This window comes from Diabrotica undecimpunctata, chromosome 1 (assembly GCF_040954645.1).
Source record: "Diabrotica undecimpunctata isolate CICGRU chromosome 1, icDiaUnde3, whole genome shotgun sequence".
NCBI classification, from domain to species: domain Eukaryota; kingdom Metazoa; phylum Arthropoda; class Insecta; order Coleoptera; family Chrysomelidae; genus Diabrotica; species Diabrotica undecimpunctata.
In genome coordinates this window covers 143,241,075-143,253,329 of record NC_092803.1, presented here as the reverse complement: position 1 = coordinate 143,253,329, position 12,255 = coordinate 143,241,075, and positions in this window count along the sequence as shown.

Genomic DNA, 12,255 nt, shown 5'->3' with positions numbered 1-12,255 from the left:
AATTAGTTTGGAAATGCAGTAAACGATTTTTTAGTGGAAGGACTTTAGTCATTTGTCAGTTTCACTAATATTGTTTACATGATTTCTCAGCAAACATAATGTCTTGCAGGTATCTATGAACATTAAAAATTGAAGAATTGGAAATATGGATTCATATACGGATGCGGATGATTATGGATTAATGGAGATGGGCAGGACACATAGCCAGAATGACAGATGGGCGATGGACAAAAAGGTTATTGGAATGGAGGCCAAGGGAAGACAAGAGAAGCGTCGGTCGACCACCTACAAGATGGACTGACGATTTAAGAAGACAAAATAAAAACTGGATGAGAGCGGCGCAAGATAGACGGGGTTGGAAACATAAGGAAGATGCCTATGTTCAGCAGTGGACTCTTGAGGCTGGATGATGATACGGATGCGGAAGATACCTTGAAGTACGAAGGAGGGTCAACAGAGATAGAGAATTGCTAAAAACTGTTAAACAACAGAAAATGTCTTATCTGGGATATATTCTTATAGTGAAAGGAAATTGATATAGAATATTTTTAGGTCTCTTTGTTAAAATGCAGGACAATTATTCCATATGGCAGAAAATCAAGAAGCCTTCGCAATGATGATCGCCAAGTCGGATAACTCTGATATGGTACGCAAAGAACAAGAAGAAGATGAACAGTAAAAAAATATTTAAGTAATAATATGGGAGAAGCATGCCCTAAATATATCTGTCAGAAAACATAACGTCTTCTAATTGGATAATATTGTTATCCAACACGTCCATCATTTGCTCACAAAAAAAAGTTCTCCTATCAAAATCGTCTTCCATGAGCTCCTGAGTAGGTATCATCTTATAGGGATGCAATTTATTTTCTTTTAATATGTTTACTATCGATGTATGGCTAGAATTAAATCTAGTGGATGCCTGTCTACTCGATGTATGTGGATTTTCCTGAAACTCAAGCAACACATCTAATTTGAGTTTATCACTCAGTGCATTGGCAGCTGCTTTTTTTTCTGCCTTACATGACCAAACTCGCGAAACTGCTTCTCTATTTTACTTATTGTTCCTTGGGATATAGGCGGTAAATTAGGAAATTTCTGATGAAATAGGCGAGTTACTTCCTGTTGTGTTCGGGTGTTATCTTCGTAACCAATCATTTGTAAAACTTAGTTTATGTATTTCCGTTAATCTAACCATTTTTCAGAATTGAATTGAACGAACTTTTTACTTAAATTAAAATACTGACAACTTAAATAAAACAATTTACTAATGCGTTTAAAATAACGTTGCCACGGAAATTCTTTAAAGTTTTTTAATGGTTACCATCTAAAAACCACATTGCTATGGTTTTTGTTCACTTTCTCATTATCAAGACCTAAACGGGAAATAAGTTTTGAGTATATTTTAGCGAATTTCGGTAACCACATGATTTTAATTTATTTTATCTTAATTAATCTTAAAAACTTGAAAGCGACAACATTTTTGAATGAAGAATGAAAAGACCTTTCAAACGATATATCACAAGCCTATACTTCCTATTTTAAAAATTGGAGGTTGTACCTGTCATTCTAAGGGGGTTGAAGGTAGGGGTTGCATTTTCACGTTAAAGAATGTAAATTTGACGTGTTTCGCGATTTTTTATAAATATGTACAGTTACCTAAATAATGAATTTATTCCATTTGGCTTTTACACACTGTATGACTCAACAGCATAAGTCGTCAAATATTCCGTGTATGAATCGTTATTTCAACATAAACCCTGCTTCATCAGAGATCCGAAAAAAAAGGAAATTCAATCATAGGCGATAGGCGAATGTCTCTGCTTGTTTCCCACCAGTCGTGGTAGCTACAAGGGATGCCATCTATTTTAATTAAGATGAACGAAACACGATTTAATAAAATCGGTTTCTATCCTTTTGAGCTGTTCAAAAATTGCGAAATTTACATTTTAGGAAAAACTTTGCTATAGCAATTCGTCAAACATTCCGTGTGTGAATCGATACCATTAGGATCTTCTAACATTAGTTCAGCATGCTTCATCAGATATCAGGGGAAAAAAATAAATTCATACACAGACGGTCGCCGGATGTATCTGCTTGTTCTAAGAAAGTTCTAAGACCATATTATTGAGCACCCATCCTGCTGTGTTACTTCAGGTGCCATAATATTGTTTAAAACAAAAACAAATAAATCTAAAAATGTTATCTATAATCCTATTGTTCTTTTTATTTTTATCAGGTGAGGTACTTTTATTACGAATAGATCGAAAATATGAAATTGTTACAATAAAATTAAATGTAACGCTGAATTAACTTTATTGATGTTACGAAAACCTTGTACTAAGGGTAATCCATTCCTTTTAATGTAATTAAATTTAATGTAATTATTTTCCGGTTTCATGACACAGCTCATTTGCATTTTATGTTATATTCAAAATGTTTATGTGAATAATTGTTATTTTTTATTTACTTTATATGTATATAACGTAATAAGAATTTTTTAAATGTAATTTATGTGAGCCCAGTAATTTTAATCAAATAGACAATAAAACCATTAACATAAATTTTAAAAGTTATTCACAGAAATAAATAAATTTTAGCATGAAATTGCATTTTTTCTTCTTCTTATTCTCTTTTAATTTTAGAAAATTTGATGATTTTTCTCTATACACCTGTCCACTCTGTGCAAGGTCATCACTCCACCTCTTTCGGATACCGAATCAGGGTCCGACTCGTCCGACCAAGGAATATGACTACCACGACCAATCCGACGTTCAGAAAAGGTAACTGTATGCCGTCATCTTTTTTATTGAGATAATTTTGCTTTTTTTTTTAATTTCTATGGCTTCTCGGATAAATCTTGGTTTATAGAAGCGGATGAGGGCTATGGTTCTGGAGTTTTCAAAATGAATTTTGTGACCTGTATGAAGATGGTGTTGACCTACAGCTGACATTAAGTCGGAATTATGAAATGTTCATAAATCCTGTTTTGGATTCTACGATTTATTTGGCCTATATATTACCGGGAGCAGTCTGCACAAGGAATTTCATAAAATCCGTGTTATTCATTTGAAATTTTGTCTTGATTGATCAGACAAGAGATGAAAGTTCTTGATGGAGTGAACCTACATATTGTCTTTATTCCTCTAGATTTAAGATTTTGTCACCCTTGGTGTAAGGAAGAAAAACTCTCGTATGATGAGGGTCTGAGTCTTTGGGTTGAGTTTGAGTGGGAGATTAATGCCTGTGAATGCTTCTATTGATGTAATTTTCGCGGTAACCGTTATGGATGAGGGCTTGTTTTAAACTAGAGAGCTCAGCGGGTCTACTTGCATCATTGCAAAGGCGTATTGATCTGGAGACGTGGGTATTAATGGGATTTTCGATAAACAGAGTGATGAAAACCTTGGGATTGGTTTTTCATTATAATAACGTCGAGAAACTGTAGAAATGAATCAGTTTCCACCTCCATCATGAGCTGGATACTAGGATGTATACCATTCAGATGGGTTTGAAAAGATAGTGGGAAGCCCCCTTGAAAAACTGAAATGCCGTATATATGACTCAACAGACTCATTCATTAAACATTCTGTATATATTAATCGGTATTATATTAGGATCTTATAAACGTTATTTTAGCATAAACCTGCTTTCAAATCAGAGATCAGAGATCCGGGCAAGATACAAATTCATACACAGACGATCGGTGTATGTCTCTGCTTGTTTCCCTTGAGTCGCGGTAGCTACAAGAGGTGCCACCTATTTCAATGACGATGAGCGAAACACGATTTAGTAACATTACTCTGATATCATAAACAGTGAATTAAAGACTTTTTTAGACATAAGTAGGTAAATGCCTTATTATCTACTTTTTTTTCTGTCTAGATAAATGCTTTTCTTTTACGCGGTTTTAACTTTTTCACATGATACAAATAGGATATTTGGAGTATGTAGCCGTAGGACAAGTTGTTTAAGCAAGAGTCCATGTCTTCACAGCATACAGGATTACTAAAAACAAATACCAGCAAAGAAATTAGATCTCATTTATAATCTCGTTGCATGCTACATAGCAGGGCTGGTTCTACGGCTTTAAGCAAAATAAAATAATAAAAAAGACAAAAAATTAAAATTACCCAATAACGATTTCGTGAAAATTCATTTATTTAAAAAATAATACAACAGATATTTACTACCAAGTTATGCAGCATACTTGTGAGCGAGAACTTTGAAATGAAATTTATGACAATTAAAGTTACTATGTTTCATAAAAATAATTTTAAAATATTTTTTTCTAACTTGTAAATCTGCAAACTTTTGTTTTTTCGGTCATATTTTCATTTTTCTCAACTTAATTTTCCATTGAAAAAATTTCCAATCTGTTTAATCTTTAATTTGTAATCGTTGATCGTAAATATGTTTTAATAAGTTTCATATTACAATAAGTATCATTATCTAGATTTTTTTAAAATTACAGAAAAATCCCCAGGTATTCAAAAAATCATTTATTTCTTCAACATGTTATACCAATGAAAACTTAATTACATTTACTATGTTGAATATATTTAGTTTAAGATTTTATTTCGCATCCTAAATAACATCATCAAAAGCTACATAATCATGCTGTGTTTTTATAAGGTTATTACCTTTTCGTACTTACTAATTTAGCTAGATCTCTCGCGATAACCAAGTATTTTGGATCAAAATCATTGAAATGATATTTTTCAAGATATTTAGAACAAGATTGTAATATATGTAATGTAGTATTATTGAAATCCCTTGAATTGGCCTGTAAGGCTTTACTAACAATGTTTACGTGGAAAATAATCGGTCACACTTGAATTATTAATACTAGAAACGAATATTCGCATATTTGCTCTGATCACGTAAATTCTTCACATCGGGCACCAGCATCTTTGTGAGTACTTATAAGAGTATATCGGGGATTTCAGTTAGTTGAAATCTCAAAGGTTTGTTACCATTAATTCGACTTTCCCAGCGAGTTTTGCATAAAGGTTTTAAAGATTAAGGCGAATTGGCAGTTAAAATTTTTCATCGGTCTACTCAAGCAGAAAAAAATGCGTTTTATACTATTGCAAATTAGATTATTTAGTTTTCTACACTATATATTGAATTTTGTATCTATTATATTATCTATTTTTAAGTTAGAATCTAGGATGTCGAATTCTATATTATTTAATCTATAATTCAATTCTGAATGACATACATTAAGATAAGCTGATCTCGATTTTATACTGGTGTCTTCTGTCATCTTTCAGCTATCTGGTCTTGCTTCTTCGTTTTTTTGGATATATTTCGGAAACACATGTTTAAAAACCACATGTAATAAAACCCAATGTTCAGTTTGCCGTAAAAAATACAATAGAACTAGCTAATAAAATAAAACATTTTCAATTACCTACAAACTCAAAATTAATTTCATTTGACGTCAGAAACCTTTTTCCTAGTGTTCCTTCTACAGAACCTTTGATCTAGTAAAAAACCTTTTAGACCATATTACAAATCCAATCATTACATCTAAAATTTTACATCTTCTTGAAATTTGTACGTACAAGCCAGAACTACTTTGAATTTAATAATCAAATATATACAAATAACAGTGCAGGCCTTATAATGGGTAATCCTCTAAGCCCATTGCTATCAGATATTTTTATGTGCCATCTAGAAATAAAGATTTCAAAACATCCCATATTCAAACAGTTTTTGTATTGGTGGAGATACGTAGACGATATACTGGTATGTTTTACAGGAACTAACAGGCAACTTGATCAATTCTTATCGTATTTTAATTTACTCCATAGTCATATTGAATTTACAATAGAAACAAAACAGAATCAATGCATAATTTTTCGAGTTTTAAAAATTATCAGACTTAAGAACAAACATGAGTTGTCCGCGTATTTCATAAACCTACACATACTGACACGATTATACACAATTCATCATAGCATTCTACACAACATAAATTGGCTGCCTATCATAGCATGTTACACAGATTAATAGAAATTCTCATGTCAAAAAATAACTTCGAGATAGAACTGAATATCATTAAGCAAATAGCAGTAAACAATGGGTACAACGAACACACAATAAATAAAATTTTAAATCAAAAACTACATAAGAAAGCCCTGAAATTACAATTTCGACCACCAGAGAAAAAATCCAGTACCTTCTACTCGATTACTTATACAGGCAAGATATCAATAAAAATAACCAAACAAATAAAAAAGAAAGGAATAACACCAGCTTTTCAAAGTGTTTTTGTTTTGTAAAACAAACAACAACTTACGCAAATATATTAAAAACAAGAGAAAAAAAAAGCAATTACACAGCGGTATATACAAACTTAAATGTGGTGACTGCCCAAAAACTTACATCGGTCAAACTGGTAGAACTTTTATCAAATGTATAGCAGAACATAATAGAGCTTTCAATAATAAAAAAACAGACTCTACATACGCACTTCGCCTTCTAGATCATAATCATTCTTTTAATGACGAATTTCAAATTCTTCACATTCACAATACTATATAAGTTAAGCTATATTTACTAGAATCTATGGAAATCAACAAATTCAAAAATACAGACATAATTCTGAATGACCAACTTGAGACAAATAGTTCTTACCTCCTCAACTTATTCAGTTAAAGACTATAAAGTGTAAACACATACCAAAAATAGATCACTCTGTCCGAAACAGCTGTAGTGATAATTTAAAATACATTTTGTGGAAGTGTTGAAAACAAAAGTTTTCAGTGTTTTATTGTTAGATAAAATGAATTTCCGTCAAGTAACTGTTGAATCCATCACTTACTAACAAAAATTTTGATAATGTGCAAGATATAGGACTGCATCCCAATGACTAAATTGAGGTAGTGGCATCCACATGGCATGAAAAACCACGAGGATATTCTTTATAAATATGAATTGAACGCCGTTATCCCTTTCCTTCATGTTAGAGACATTGTTATGTCTTTGACCTCTACAATCATCAAAGTTTAATTAAAAATCATTCATTAATTGTTATATTAACTCATATATTGAATAGACTGTTGATTCTTCAATTTCTTGGTAGCTAATAAAATGCTTCTTGATTTTTAAGTCGCTTTCATTAATATCTACAAAACGTAACGTAAATTAAAGTTGTCTATTATGACTAATATCGGAGTATATCGGCGAACCGGGCAGTCGCCCGGGTTGCCCGCCCTTTTATCTGTATCTAACAGCTACATAGTAAGGTAAACCTAGACAGGAAATTGGTTCCGTTTGTGGCAGGATATATTCAAAATAGGAAATTCCTTGTGTTGAAATCATAGTATGCTGGTATAAAAAAAAAACACAAGCTTATACACATGTACTTTTATTTTAATATCGACGTCCCTAAGTTTGTCATATGTGGGCTCTGTTTATAAAAATTACATGACACAGATATGCATTAACGCTGATTTTTTGTTTCAGTTTCAATATTTTTCACAAAGATTTACTTGGGAAGCTATAAAGGCACCATGTGTAGATATGTACAACCTTTTAAAAAAATAAATATTTTGATATTTTACCACCTACAAACTAACGAATAATGTCAGTGTCATTGTTTTACATTAGACATCAAAATATAATATTGTACGATTAGCATATATTTAGTAAGAATCGAGTTTGATCACGGTTGAAAAACTAACTATCCCAGTTATATGCAACATTGTCCAAGAGGCGTGTGCTGCTACTCATGTAGGAACTACAGTCAAAAGAGGACACACATTATACTGATCCTTGTTTTATTAAAACAATTTTGTATGATATGATTTCAGTTAAACTTCATAGATGTGAATCAAATTTTTTATATAGTGTTTTTTTTTTTAATCAGTGTACATTACGAATTTAGAAGTGATTATGGAAATAACTTCAGGGAAGAATAGAATTCAAGGAAAAATTAATAACTGCTTGACCACAGAGCAGAAGAGAAAAGTGCAGAGAAAGTACAATTATGCGCAGGATATAAAACGATCTTCACAGAGAGATAAAAGAGAATAAATAGATGGAGATTCTCAAAAATCAGAAAAGCCAGCAAAACACATGACACCTTCCCAAGAGAGGTGTTAACAGGAATCGTCGGTTCAGAAATAAGCAAGGGTAACCCATAACTGCACACCTTAAAAGATGGGATTAAAATTGGTAGTGTGAATAAATGCTCCAAATTATAGTAGTGTTTAACCCTAATCACAAAATAATATATGAGAAAAATAGGTCATTCTTGCACTATTTTATTTGTCAGTTTTTGCAAAGCAACGGTAGGTCACATTATACGAATAATTAACAGTTAATTTTTTTATTGGTTCATAAGTTGGTTTCAACGTTCTAGAATAAGGAAAATCTAGAATATCGAATCACGTCGGAATGCTCGGAAATGACTACTAGCATAGATACTGGAATAAAAGTATGTTATAGTACGGCACATAGCATAAGTTCATCGAAGACTTAATATAAGCGTGCTAGGTATATCATGCTCAAATAAATGGCAGGGAACTATAGCAGGTCTGCGGAAGTTCCGGGAAATTGTATAGTAGATAATGGAAGATGTGCAATAATAAGCCAATTGGCTGCAGCACGACCGGTGGAGAACGTACTGCTTCCAGAGAAAAAAAAAAATATATAGTCTTGTCTAATTTTGTTTAGCGTTGGTTGTAGGATATCGGATCTAAAATTTTATAGAAACGTCTCTGGCATATAGTTTATAAGTAGAATCTGAATATTCTCAAGCTCAAAAAGTTGTAGAAAATTAGGGAAACTTTTTTGATAAATTTTTATGAAAATAAAATCCGTGTATTTGAATATTATGTTTGTATGGGATTAAACCACAATATTATTGATTGTAATGAAAATCACATTTTTAACTAACTAGTATTTGACGTTTCGACTTCCACTCCGGAAATCATTTTCAAAAAGATTATTATAAAAACATCATGATTTTATGGAATATGTAACTTGCATTTTTGAAAGTAAATTTAAAATATTGAAATACACTCTGCCAGGTTTTCGCACCTGACTTTTTCTGTATTTTCCTGACAATCGAATACTGAACTTTGTATTTGAAATTTGTCAATAAAATATGTCCCCAAATGACCTACCATCTACGCCTTCAATGTTTCTAAATCATTTAAACAGTGGTACTCGATTCTTACTATAAAATCACAAAAAATATTCCTAAATTAATATTCATGGAAGCAAATCAATTGTACGTTTATAATATATTAAAAGACGATATGTTGATGCAAGGCATTATTTATAAACGATTTCAATAAATTGTAAAAAATGTACGACAAATAAAATACTGTCACTACCACGTTAATATATTTTGTAATTAGAAATACTTTATTTAACATTTCGACTTCCAGTAGTAATAGTTAATTTCAAAAGTTATCAATAGTTTTAAGCTACAATTCAATTGTTTCGTACTGTTTTGATCAACAATGGCTGGGAACGCTGTATTATCTCCACAATTGAATCAATCATTAGAAAAAATCGTTGATAGTGCTTCACTAATGACTTAAAAGTCATGGACGTCTACAAAAAGGGAAAAGAAGTGAGCTGATTTAGAGGTTAGGAATCATTACTTATTTACTGTAGAAATATTATCTATAATTTTTACTCTAATTAATAATGTCAATCGACTTCATTACTTGCCAAAATATATTAATGAACAAAAATATAATTACAGTGTATAATCAATAAAATAGATCATTTAATAATTTAAGGCTAAAAATGCCAAATGCATGTACTGAATAGTATTTAATACAAATAAAATATTATAGGTATTCTGTTTATAAAGCAATTTTTGGCTTTGGAAAATTTATAAAATAATATGTATTGTCTTAAAATGATTTATAGCGTATACCTAGTGTGACCAACTAGCCCGAAAAATCCGGAACATGGCCCGAATTACGAAGTCGTGTCCCGGCGTCCCGGAAAAGGCTTCCGGGCAATCCGAATTTTTTAACTTTTTGGTAAAATTCTATTTTGAAATTTTAAATACGTTATTCTTCTAAGAATTCACATCAAATTGAATTGTTGTCCAAAACGCATGCATTTTATCGTGGTAGTATGTTATAGGAAAACTCAAACTGTGCACTTTTTTTAGTTTCTGTATTTTAATTATCCTCTTCCGAAAAGATTATTCAAAAACGATAAAAATTCATATATTTAATACACATCAACCATGCCGACCGAGGTGTGCCGCATTCAACGATGTAATGATTGCTGATAAATGTTTTTTTTTTGGAGGCACGAAGACGAAAATATTGAATTTTACGGCTGAAGATGGGGAAACATCTGATAATATTGTGCAGCTCTTGAGGAACACTCTTGAAAAGTAAAACATCTCAAAAAAGTTAGTTTCATTCTGCGGCGATAATACTAATACATTATTCACAACACTTTGCAATGTGGCTGCAATATGTTACCATTTGACGTAGAATTAATTATGGTGATAATTTTTCGACTGTTCTAACAACCATTCAAATTTCATCATTTTGTGTCATGTGGAACAATTTCACCCAATCATGTCAACATTAGACTGATAATTGCATTCAGTGCAATTTTCAATCCCTATGACAACACGATCGAGTTTGACAACTTCATCCAAATAAATTTCAAAATGTCACGTTTCTCGATCAAGAACACCACAACAAGATTATAAATATTATGCGTGGTAATAGATCTTCTATAGTAGAGAACAGCAACGAATCTAATGTTAACTTAAATTTTAATAATTGTACTTTCACTAACTGTACTTTTAATAAATAAATGTTTCGTTATGTGGAGTTACGATTTTTTTTTTCGAAAAATTATCCGCCGAATATCCCTCGGACATTGATGAATGCCTCATAATTTCATGACAAATTTCTCAAGCTCGTTGCTTGGTAACAGCACTCAGCCTTCGGCTTCGTGCTGTTACCAAGGGACGAGCTTTCGATTGTCATGAAATTATCTCGACTGTTATCAATGTCCTAGGGATATTACTACTGAAAATTTATTCACATTTTTATAGTTTCAGTGTTCGTGTCACACATTTGAAAGAGTTTTGTGAAACCGCAAACGTTGAAGACCAGAAAATTCTTGGTTATGGAAAAACTCGCTTTTTGGACATGTTCACATGCGTGCAATCAATCTTACGAGTTTATGATGGATTAAAGGCGTATTTTCTGGAAACTTCAAACAGCCCAAAATTACTGAAGGATTTTTTCAAGGACCCATGTTCGAAAGTTTGGTTGTTGTTTATTCTTGATGAGGTAAAAGTAGCTTTACATCTAGGCAATGCAAGTCCCATGCTATGCAAGTCTGTCTTGCATGGTATATCTCTTGACTAGTCTGTTTACATCAGAGCTATTTCTGTGCACTTTATTTTCGTATTTCTGTTCTTTAGTACTTTTTTATCTTATGTGTTCACAATTACTTTAAAATGCTTGTTTGCAAAAAACAGTACGAATAAAATGACTGATACGTACGAATTTGCACAAAAAAAAGTGATGAAAAGGCCTATAGGAAAACGTGAGATTTAATTTCGTGTAAATATGAATTAATCTGAAACAGCGAAGTTTGTATTTTCGCTAAAAATTAATTGTTTTACTATGAAACATCAAATACAAAAATGACTGAAAATGAACAATAACTCTAATTTATACTTCAATTTGTTGGAATACTTTAATTTAAAATAACAAGTCTTTCATGCGATCAAGAATGAGTTGCTTAGAGTGCAAAAAAGTCTGACGATGTACGTAATAATATAAAAGTGAAAATTAAAAATGTAGCTTAGAAAATAAAAAGTAAAGGACAATATGTTTCAATCAAAATACTTAATAATAATTTCATTTGTGAAACGTGGCACGTTCTATCCAGGGATACATTTTTTTTAGGTATTATATTGGAAATTTATAAAGTCATGATACAATATTGTTCTCATTAATGTGAACACACAATTTAATTTTTTTTTGACAGTTGGCACTTGTTATTAACAAATTACTGACAGTGACAGTCAGTGAATAACGATAAATGTTGCATTTTTGTATTTATTTTTTTCAGAATTTTTCTGTTTTTACGGAAGTTGAACCAAGACTTTACTTGCTCCTTAGTTTTTAAAATGAATATTACTCCTAAAAGGCACTAAATTTGTGTAGGTTTCCAGTATATATGGTGTAAGTTTAGGAGCTCTAAACAAATTATGATGTTAACATAAAGATTGGGACG